This window comes from Mesoplodon densirostris, chromosome 3 (genome assembly GCF_025265405.1).
Source record: "Mesoplodon densirostris isolate mMesDen1 chromosome 3, mMesDen1 primary haplotype, whole genome shotgun sequence".
NCBI classification, from domain to species: Eukaryota; Metazoa; Chordata; class Mammalia; order Artiodactyla; family Ziphiidae; genus Mesoplodon; species Mesoplodon densirostris.
This window is the reverse complement of record NC_082663.1, coordinates 161,547,860-161,559,565: the sequence shown is the minus strand read 5'-3', so window position 1 is coordinate 161,559,565 and position 11,706 is coordinate 161,547,860. Positions and strand designations below refer to the sequence as shown.

At 48.3% G+C, this 11,706-nt stretch overlaps 1 pseudogene; it reads left to right on the top strand.

The window, feature by feature from the left end:
- Positions 1-2,099: 2,099 nt before the first annotated feature.
- On the top strand, positions 2,100-2,353 carry LOC132486999 (small ribosomal subunit protein eS27-like; annotated as a pseudogene).
- Positions 2,354-11,706: the final 9,353 nt, after the last annotated feature.

Genomic DNA, 11,706 nt, shown 5'->3' with positions numbered 1-11,706 from the left:
TCACTGGCACATAAAAGGCACTCAATAAATATTTATTGAGTAAGTGAATGGACCTGATGGTTTGACCCACCTCCATTCCTTTTTGGGCATTTAGGTGGTTTGCAGGTTTCTAGACCGGTAGGGTCTTGACTTCTAACGTTTGCTGTGCTGAGGAAGGTGGAAACAGGGCACGCCATTCTAAAGTTTGCTCCCATCACACGTGTTTTTCCCAGGTAGGAAAGCATTTCATGGAAACTTCAGCTCCCTCCCAGCTGGGGGCACTGACTCATTCCCAGTTGGAAAAGAGATTGCAGACATCTTCCTTCTGGAAAATGGATTTACACCGGAAGGTGAGCTTTCAGGGATAATATTTACATCCATCTTTCAGTCCTGCTGCTCGTTACTCCATATCATGCTAACTTCAAACACTTCTATCCAGCAAGTTATAGGTGTTGCCATCAACTATTCTCAGGAACAAAGGTGGTTGTGTAATCCCAGGGCCTAGGAGGAATGTGGCAGCAGCTGAAACCAAATTGCTAATCATTTTCTAAACCAAAATCCTGGAAAGCAAATAGCAGAGGTACTTTTGAGCAGATAACATTAGGGATCCAGAATTTTCTCAATCCTCTGACCTAAATACATCCAGTCCCTTCTGACTTGCAAGCCTCCACTCACAAGGTTAATGTTTTTCCTCGTGTACTTTAACCTTCTCAAAATTGCTTTCTTCCCTAGTTCTTTTTTGCAGTGACATAAAATAGGTGTGAGCCGAGTCAAGGGCGGGGGGGCTCGCGGGCTACCCACAGTTATAATACTTGCCCTCTTTCTTTAAGGGTAGGGAAAGTGGGTCTAGCTGAGCACAGAGGAGGTTATTTGGTTGTGGTAGGAGATGGTCTGGGAGAAATTCCCACACTCCTTTCCCTTGGGCAGGGAAGGGAGGTCCCCCTTCCTCTGGCCTCAGGTTTGAGAGGCAAATGCCCCGTGGTAGCATCTGCTGTGTCTGCCTTCATCTGGGGATTTTCCTTTGTGGAAACACTCTTGCCCACTCTCTGGATCCAACCAGTCCTGAAACCGGATGTATCTCTGGTCTTCCTATTTAGGTCAGCCAAAAATTAACTTCTACTCTGGGTTTCTGTCGCTTGCAACTCCAAGTGTCCTTAATGGTACAGCCCCTGTGTATTGGAGGTGGCTGAGATTAAGAGGGTGAGACTGGCAGGCCAACCCCCTCCCCAGCAAGGCTTTCAGAGAAGAGCCCTCTGCATCAGTGTGGCCCCAAAGCAAAAGACCTCCCCCTGCAAAGACCCCAGGCCCCAGCGCAACCCGTTGGCCCTTGCAGCTTACTTTTCCTCTTACCACCACTTGTCCAGTTGACTGTGAACTGGTCTTACCCAGAGCTGGGATTAACATTGCCCAAAAGCCTGGGATTTGTCTCTTCTTGACATTAAGCCTGATCCTCGGCCTCATCACTGGACCCCACCTGACCACAGAAGGTGGATGAGGGATGCCTGCTTAAATGGGACCAGTAACTGAGGATAAAAAAGCTGGGTGTCAAAACCTTTACCAACTCCATTGTTGCTCACTTTGGTTGCAACTTAATCCCCAACTGGAAGCCTCCCCCATCCTCCCTGGCCCCCAGTGCCTGGGCCAGAAATTCAACCTGTTTCCTGTCTCTTTCATCTTCATCTCTTCTCCCTGGTCAGACACTAAGGCCTCCACTTCTACATTCAGCCTCTGCCTGGCTCAGGCCTCCTCATTAAATCAGTGCCACACATCAGCCCCTCTCTTTCAGAAGCTCATGCCATGCCTTCCTCAAAACCCTCAAAGCCCATGGCAGGGGTCATAACACAAACATCTTCAGGCCCAAGGGACCTGGGCCCAGTGATGTCACCTTTTTAGGTTTTCCTAGAAAAGCCAGGTACTTGAATTTTTTGTAAGTCTCTTGATTTATAGATGTTAGCTGCTAATTAAGAAAAAACAAACAAGCAAGCCAAAACCCAAAAGACAGACAAACAAAAACACCCTGCAGGGATCCTGGAAGTTGATGCTGCGCTCTGGGTTGCATGCTGCTCTCTATGGGTGTCGCCTTAAAGATCTGGATGGACTGGGCTTGAGAAAGGATCAACATGCCTTTGGCTAGAGATTTACTGCATCCATCCTTGGAAGAGGAGAAGAAAAAGCAAAATGAAGCGCTGGTTCAAAGTCCAAGTTCTTACCTTATGGATGAAAAATGTCCAGGTTGCTCAAGATTACCACGGTTTTCAGCCATGCTCAGACGGTGGTGCTTTGTGTAGGTTGTTCAACAGTGTTGTGCCAGCGGACAGGAGAAAAGGCCAGACTCACAGTAAGGTGTTCATGTAGAAGAAAGCACCACCAATGATCCACACGACTGCCTGGATTTGTGTTCTGTCACAGAAAGACTTATCAGTTCAATAATTCTAATTAGTCTACCAAGATAATATAATTACGTTTAATTTTTAAGGTATACACAACAACACTCTCCTATTTTGGTGTCAGTTTTTCAAAAAAGTTTTGATTATGGGCAAAACAAAAACAAACAAAAAACCCCTGCATGGGCCAAACAGAATATATCTCTGCACCAGACTGACACGCAGTCCATCATTTTGCAACTTCTGTGCTCCCAGAATAGAGTCCAAAATGTCCTGGGGTATCTTCCCTGGGGAGGAGACACCTGAGCTGAGCAGTGAGAGTAGATAGAAGTCACCCAGATGAGCATGGGGTGCTCCATGCAGAGGGATGAGCTGTTAACATTCCAGGAAGTGCTTCTTAACTTTTGTATGCTGAATTGCATCAGTTCCAAGATGCACATGGTTTTACTGTGAGCATCTCTGAACTCAGGATGTCTTACAGTCAACCACATGTTGTAGTTTAAATGGCAGCACATTTTCTTTCTTTGTGGTACATAAAACAGTGGTGGTCTTACAATCTAGGGCATCTTAGATTTGATGAGATATGGTGAGTTGTTTTCTTTCTTAAATGAAACAAGGTCCTCCTATACATTCTGCTCTGGGGCAGGCAGCTTCTGCGAATACGGATGGAATACAGCCAAAGGGATGGGTTACAAAAGATCATGGCTTCCGTCTTGCTAGTTCTTTTTCTCTGGCTGTCACTCTTCATGGGCCACAGGAGCCCCTGGTCTGTGAGTCAACTTTAGGGAGCCCAGATGTGTGTGCAGCCCTGATGGTGGCCCACAGTGGCCTCTGTGGTGCCCCAGAGGCCACCATGAGCCTCAGTGGCCTAGATGAGCTAGATGCTGGTCTGGGCTAGATGCTGGCTGCAGCCAAGACGGTGCTATCACCTGGACGCCAGACCATAGCTAGTCGCAGAGTGCCCACTGCATCAGATGGGAAAGGGCCACGGGGCTGGAGGGGCTTATGTTCTGAGTGCACAGAAGCAGCGGCTACAGCCACAGTGGGGCCCCCAGGCTTGGGAGGGAAGGAGGGAGGCGGGTGCCTGGGCAGGCTCAGCCCAGGCTGCTGGCTTGAGGCCGTGTCTTTACACAGACACTTCTGCCAGTGTGGCTGATGTGTCCCCTTTAGGGGCAACTGTGCCATTAAACCCATGGGTGGTCCATTAGGACAGTTCAGGGCTGGCAGAATGAAAAACAAAACCAAATCAACCACTGGTTTCCATGTCATCCTAAGTGGAATGGCAGTAGAATGCCTGTCTCTTCTCTATTTTTCAAATTGGTTATGAGAATAAATGATTACCTCTTGGATAAAAAGAACATATTAATATTCTTTCATACTCAAATTCTATATAGAAGAAGCCCCATTTACAAAACCCGTGTGAGAACAAGATGATTTCCCTTTAGAAAAATGACTAACTGCCCGGTCCTTTAAAACACAAAATCTAAAGTCTTTGCATATATAACGCCTTAGCAGACGTGTGCTAGATAATAGAGGAGCTTAAAACTAAACATTCCCTTGGCTGTTTATCTCAGAGAAATGAAAACTTACGTCCACAAAGAAACCTGTAGGCGAATGTTCAAAGCAGTTTTAATAGCCCCAAACTGGAAACAACTCAAATGTCCTTCAATGGGTTAAACAAAATCTAGGACATCCTTACAATAGAATACTACTCAGCAACACAAGAGATCAAACTATTGATACATGCAACCACCTGCATGGATCTCAGGGGAGCGGTGCATAGTGAAGAAAGCCAGTCTCAAAAGGTTGCATGCTCTGTCAGTCCACTTATATAATGTTCTCAGAATGATGAAATTAGTGAGATGGAGAACAGATTAGAGGTTGTCAGGGGACAGGGGTGTGGGGACCTGTGATTATGAAGGGAACCCGGGAGTCCATGAGGAAGTCCCTATGTGGGGATGGATCTGGTCTGTGCCTTGATTTCGATGGTAGTGACACCAGTCTGTCCCTGGGATAAAATTACATAGAAACGCACACAAAAATGAACACATGTAAAAAACTGGCGAGAATGGAATAATGTGGGTGGTCTCATTCACAGTAGTATTTCCAGGTTGGTCTCCTTTAGATGTTGGACTACTGCTCTATAAGATGTCACCACTGGGGGACGCTGGGTGAAGGGTCCACGAATCCTCTGTACTATTTTTGCGACTTCTTGTGAGTCTATAATGATTTCGAAATAAAAAGTTTTAAAAACGTCTAAATATTAGGAGTTACTGCAGACGAATATAAATCAAGAAAGGAGACTTCACACTGGTTGCTGGTGTTCATTTTACTCACTCCTGACTCACACTAAGTGCTGTTCAGAGGCAGGAGTCCAAGTGCAGAATGTCACTTAGTTTATATACTTGTGAATTTTTTTTTTTTTTTTTTTTTTTGGTACGCGGGCCTCTCACTGTTGTGGTCTCTCCCGTTGCGGAGCACAGGCTCCGGACGCGCAGGCTCAGCGGCCATGGCTCACGGGCCCAGCCGCTCCGCGGCATGTGGGATCTTCCCGGACAGGGGCACGAACCCGTGTCCCCTGCATCGGCAGGCGGACTCTCAACCACTGCGCCACCAGGGAAGCCCTATACTTGTGAATTTGACTCGTCTGATCCCCCTAGAATTCATTCTTGTTTAGGACACCAAGGACCTTCAAACAACACACCACGGAATGCAGGCAATTCAGGGTGGTGGGTAGCATGAACAGCCCCTCTTAAAACGTCTAAATGGTATCAGAATCCGGTCTTGCATCTTTATTTTTCAGAGTCCCACTAAGAAATTCACTGGAGACCAAAAGTACTTTCATAGCTGGGCAGGGGAGTGGGGGGCACAGAACAATTAAAAAACAGCAACATTTCCTGAGCCCCTGCCATGTGCCCTTTTCCCAAGTAAGGTCTCATTCACAGGTTCTATGGATTTGATGTGGACTTATCCTTGAGGGGCCACCGTTCAGCCCACCACACCCAGGGAGACTCGGCTAGCAAGTGGCAGGGCTGGGACATGAACTTAGGCTGGTCTGATGATCTGGAAGCTGGGGCGGGCGGGGTGTCCTGGCCACCTGGTAACCTCCAGTGCTGAGGCCAGCAGGGCCACGTCCACGGTGAGCTCTCAGTGACTATGTGTTCAATGATGGAAGGAACAAATGAATGAGTGAATGAATGAAGGGGGAAGGAAGGGAAGAACTCCTGCTTCCAAAGAACGAGGGTCCTTTTCCTTCTAGCATCACTGTCCACCAGGAAAAGGTCAGGGTGCAACTTGTCAACTGAAATGAGAAGTGTCTTTGTCCCTAGACTCTCAGTCCCCTTTGATTCCACGGTCATCATTTTGTTGGGGACCAGAGGTCACTGAGAGCAGAAGTACATTCCTCCTGTCTCTCTTCTCGCCTCCCACCAATGGCCATGGGTGCTTCTAACAGAGTAGCCCTTCCAGGTGTGGCCCCGGTGGCCTCTCTCCCCGTCTCTGGGTGTGGTGGCCACTCGGGGGGCCATTCAGCTCTCCACTGCCGCTTTCAAAGGCGGCCCTTTCAAGGGCACAGACAGGGCTCAGTAGTCCTGTGAGTAGTTATGAATTTGGGCGGGAACTCTAGAGAATCGCAAGCAGCTCCAATTCCCGTGCTTAGGGCCACTCAATCCCCCCGGCTTTGAAGCCCCAGCTGGGAATCTGTGTCGCTTCCAGGGGGGCAGAATTCAGGGAAGGAAGACAGATGGCTGAGTCGCTAGTGGAGGGTGAGGGACATCACCCTCAGGCTGAGGATCCAGAGCTCAGGTGGGTTTCTGTGTCCCCTTGGGGAGCTCGGAGCCTCTGGAAGAATAATCCCAGGAGCCGTGGTCTCGATGGCACCTCTGAGGGTCACGGATCCACAGGCCCATGCTGGGCAGTGGGCGGCACCCTTGTGTGAGAGCATTTGGCCAGTTCAGGGAGAGCTCAGAGGGCCAGAGGAGGATGCTAGAATGCAGGCTGGGACAGGCTATGAAGGACCTTGCTTTTCAGGCCAAGGGGCTTGGACCTCATCCTGTACTTGAGGGGAGGGCCAGGAGCTGTCAGTCAAGTGAGGTGTCCCTTGATCTGAGGGAAGTCTGGCTTCCTATCTAGTGGATGTCATTGACTGGTGGTTTTGAAACATGGCGGCAGATTGTCTGACACTTGTCCTCTGCGGGAGGGGTCTGTGTCTATGTCTACAGGCTCCACGTCCTTCCTCTTGAATCTCTGAGGGCTTGGGACTGCTTTGACCGATGGAGTACAGCAGAGGTGATTCTGTATGACTTCTGAGGTTAGGTGAGAAAAGAGAGAGAGTGAGCGGCCATGTAAAAAGTTCAACTACCCTGAGGCCACCATGCTGTGAGGAAGCCCAATCCACATGGAGAAACTAGTGTAGATGCTTGGATTGTCAGTTGCAGATGAGGCCAGCCTTGGAGTCGTCCCAGCCCAGGCACCAGATGATTCCAGCCCAGCCATTCCAGTCTCCCAGCTGGGGGCTCCAGACATCATGGAGCAGAGACAAATCATCCACACTGTGCCTTGTCTGAATTCTTGAACCACAGAAGAGTTGAATGGTGGTTACTTGATGCCACTGAGTGTGGGATAGTTTGTTCCACAGCAATAGATAACTGGAACATTATCGATAATCTGAGGAAGCCAGGGATCTTAACCTCAGATGCTTTTACTAGGGCAAGGCATGCAGTTAAAATGTGAGAATAGGGCCTAGTGATGGGACTGAGGCAAACTCACTGTGTCTTGCAAACAGAACGCCAACGCGATGGCCTTGGGTGAGCCCTGTGTGACATCTGGGTTAAACTAGTGACATCTTCATAAATGTGAATGGAGAGTTTTGGGAATGCCCCAAACTCCAACCAATGTCATCTGGGGGCAATCTCAGGGAGGCCTAACTATTGGATGGGACTGTAGTTCTTGAAGCAGAAGCCTCATCTACTGTGTTGTGTCCATTGAGAGAAATAACCTGGTGATCACCACAGCCCAGAGGATAGGAAAGGGCTGACCCAGAAGTAATCTCACAGTCCCCCCAGCTCTGCCCATCAGCGAGAATGGGTCCTCGCCTTCCCTGCCTCTGGCTCCAGTCTCACCCACAAACCCCTTTCCATGACGGTGCCCTGGTCCTGCCACCTCTGCCCCAGGTCCTTCACCAGCTTACCTCCCACCTCGGGCTCCAGGCCTCCTGATGTGTCCCTAGTATCTAGCACAGTGTCTGCACATAATAATTGCTCAATAAGGACTTGGTGCATGAGCAGGTGGCTTAAAACAACAGAGAATTATTGTCTCGAAGTTCTGGAGGCTGGAAGTCTGAAATCAAGGTGTCAGCAGGACCATCTCCCTCTAACGGCTCTACGGGAGAATCCTTCCTTGCCTCTTCTGGCCTCTGGTGGTTACTGGCCATCTTTGACATTCCTTGGCTGGTAGATGCATCCCTCTAGTCTTGCCTACTTTGCTACATGGCTGTCCTCTCCCTGTATGTCTTCACATCATTTTCCCTTGTGTACGCCCGTCTCTGTGTCCAGTTTCCCCTTCTCATAAGGGGAAGATGATAAGGACACCAGTCATATTGGACTGGAGCCCACCCTAATGACCCCATCTTAACTAAATACACCAGAAATGACCCTATTTTCAAACAAGGTCAAATTCCGAGGTACTGGAGGTTAGGACTTTGACATATCTTTAATGGGGACACAATTCAACCCATAACAGCTTAGGCAGCCTCTGAAATAAGGATCTGCTCCTGGGATGCTGATAAACCAGAATGACCATCATTAAAAACTCTACAAATGGACTTCCCTGGTGGCGCAGTGGTTAAGAATCCACCTGCCAGTGCAGGGGACACGGGTTTGAGCCCTGGTCCGGGAGGATCCCACATGCCGTGGAGCAACTAAGCCCGTGAGCCACAACTACTGAAGCCTGTGCTCCTAGAGCCTGTGCTCCTCAATAAAAAAAAAAAAAACACCACCTCAGTGAGAAGCCCGTGCACTGCAATGAAGAGTAGCCCCTGCTGGCCGCAACTAGAGAAAGCCCATGCGCAGCAATGAAGACCCAACGCAGCCAAAAATAAATAAATAAATAACAAAAAAAAATCTACAAATAACAAATGCTGGAGAAGGTGTGGAGAAAAGAGAACACTCTTACACTGTTGGTGGGAATATAAGTTGGTGCAGCCACTATGGAAAACAGTATACAGGTTCCTCAGAAAACTAAAAATAGAGTTACCATATGGCCCAACAATCCCACCTCCTGGGCTTATATCCGGACAAAACTCTAATTCAAAAAGATACATACACCCCTATGTTCATAGCAGCACTATTCACAATAGCCAAGTCATGGAAACAACCTAAATGTCCATCAGCAGATGAACGGATAAAGATGTGGTACATATATACAATGGAATATTACTCAGCCATAAAGAAGAATGAAATAATGCCATTAGCAGCAACATGGATGCAACTAGAGATGATCATAGTAAGCGAAGTAAGTTAGAAAGAGAAAGACAAATACCATATGATATCACTTATGTGTGGAATCTAAAATATGGCACAAATGAACCTATCTACAAAATAGAAACAGACTCACAGCCATAGAGATCAGACTTGTGGTTGCCAAAGAGGAGGCGGGTAGGGGAGGAAGGACTGGGAGTTTGGGGTTAGCAGGTGCAAACTATTATATACAGGATGGATAAACAACAAGGTCCTACTGTATAGCACAGGGAACTATATTCAATATCCTGTGATAAACCATCATGGAAAAGAATATGAAAAAGAATGTGTGTATGTGTTAACGAGTCACTTTGCTGTACAGCAGAAATTAACACAACATTGTAAATCAACTCTACTTCAATAAAGAATAAATTTAAAAAAGAGCTTCTGAGCCAGCAAGAAGTGGGTGGAGAACCAAGACTAGGGGGATTCACCAAGTTACTAGTGGAGCACCCACACTACTCCCCCGGGAGGGCCTCTGGGAGACCCCAAAGCATCAGCTACATTGTGAGCTTACCACTCCACCCAAAGGCGATCCCCCGTTGAATATTTTTCTGCTGTCTCTTCATAGAGGAGCACTCACTACCCTGTCATTATTTTGTTCACTGTAAGCTCCAGGAGGGGCAGTGTCCTTATATACTTCTTATTAGCGCTTATATCCCTAGCCCCCAACACAATGTCTCAATAAACATTGATTGAGTACATGGGTGAATGAATGAATGAATGAATGAATGATGACTTGTTGGAGGGGTTAAAGGTTTCCCAAAGCTCCTTTGAACCACTCTGGAGGGGCAGAGACCAAAGTAGAGGGGACCAGGGAGGTGACCACAGCCACAGGCTGTCACATAGAAAGCATCCGATATTGATTTGAGGAGGTTTCAACCTGAAAGCAAATTGCCGCCTGAGCCTTCCAGGAGATAAGGTGTCTGTGTCCAATGATAACAGTGCCCCTGGGAGCCAGGGAGGCGCTGGGCAGGGATTAGCACACACCCGGTCCCACAGACAGGCCAATGGGGGGTAAATATAGAACAATACGAAAGCAGTGCTCCCAGCCCCTTCCTTTCTAACTGTGTGATGGTCAGATATGACCAAGCGAGGGTTGTTAACTCGCCCCTTTCCAGGCCTATCGTGCCTATTCTGAATGCGGCCAAGGTGACCAGGGACAGCAGAGTGGATATGTGTCCTTGACAATCCCTCTTGCAAGAAACAGTCAGACCAGCTGGTTCCTGGCCAGTGATCAGACACAGGAAACACTGTGTCTTTCCGTTCAAACCACATTATAATAATCCACTTCAAGGATTCCCAAATCCTTTAACAACCACCATTCAGTGAGTGCTTCCATGTCCCAGTGTCCACTCACAGCATCTCCATGAGGTAGGACAGCATTATCCCAACGATGCATAAGAACCCAAGGTGCAGCAGGGGTGAAGTGTCTTGGCCAAGGTCATGCAACTGGTAAGCAGTGCTCAGGGCTGTCTGTGGCCAAAGCCTGTGTTCTAACCACACTATTCCTCACCTCCAATTCTACTGGCCTGGGATTGTCTGTGGGGAATCTCAGCTTTAGAATCTCAGACTGAAACTGCCTTAGGCCCAGCTTCCTGCTTGAGACAGAGACTCATGGACAGTGGGGAAGGAAAGTAACATTTTTTGAGAACCTGCATTATTAGTCCCATATTACAGTCAAGAAAATCAAGGCTCAGCAAGGTGGAGCAATCTGCCCAAAGGTTTCATGATGGCAAAGCTGGGATAATAACGTAGGTCAGTGGGTGCTGAAACCAATGCTTTTTCTACCATCCCCTGGCCCCTTCCAGAAAAAGACCTCCCTGCCCTTCCCCCACCCCCCGTGCTTCCCCAGACAAATCCTTGTATGTCCCACAGGACTTCTTGTTTCAGGACTGGTCAGTTACATGCTCTGCTTGCCTGTGGCCATAGGATGTGGCTGGTCCTCCCACCCAGGTCTGGGCTCTGTGGCAATAAGAGGATGGGCACAGCTGGGCTGGGCTGGCTGGGCAGCTTTTAGGGGCGGAAATAACCCCCATGCTGGCCAAGCCCAGCTGGAGAGAGACCAGGTGACCACAGTCCTCAGGAACATTTCCTATAGGCTCAAGGTAAGGCTGCTCTGCAGATAACCAATAAAGATTGAAAATCCCTGGGGTGAGACCACCACCACCAAAATCACCACCACCACCACCAACACTACCTGACCATGACCATCACCACCATCACCATGACCATCACCACCATCACTACCATCACCACCACCACCACCACCACCATCACCATCACCACCAACACCATCACACCATCACCACCACCACCATTACCACCACCACCATTACCACCATCACCATTACCACCATCACCATAACCACCATCGCTACCACCACCATCACTACCATCACCACCACCATCACCATGACCATCACCACCACCATCACCACCACCACCATCACCACCACTACCACCACCACCATCCTCATCATCACCAGCACCATCACCACTCCACCGCAGTTATCAAAACCACCATTCCTATAGGAATGAGCAAACAGCAAAATTACCTGGATATGGAAAGAAGTGAATAGATCAAAAGAAAGGGCCTACCTGGAGGAATTAAAGCAAATATCTCCTGGGCTGGCAGTCCAGTGGTTAGAACTCAGCACTCCAGCACTTTCACTGCCGTGGCCTGGGTTCAATCCCTGGTTGGGGAACTAAGATCCTGCAAGCTGTGCAACATGACCAAAAAGAAAAAATTAATAAATTAAAGCAACTATCTCCCTTCAAACATAATTACTAGAAAAAACAGAAAGAAATGGGTGTGGGGAGCAGGG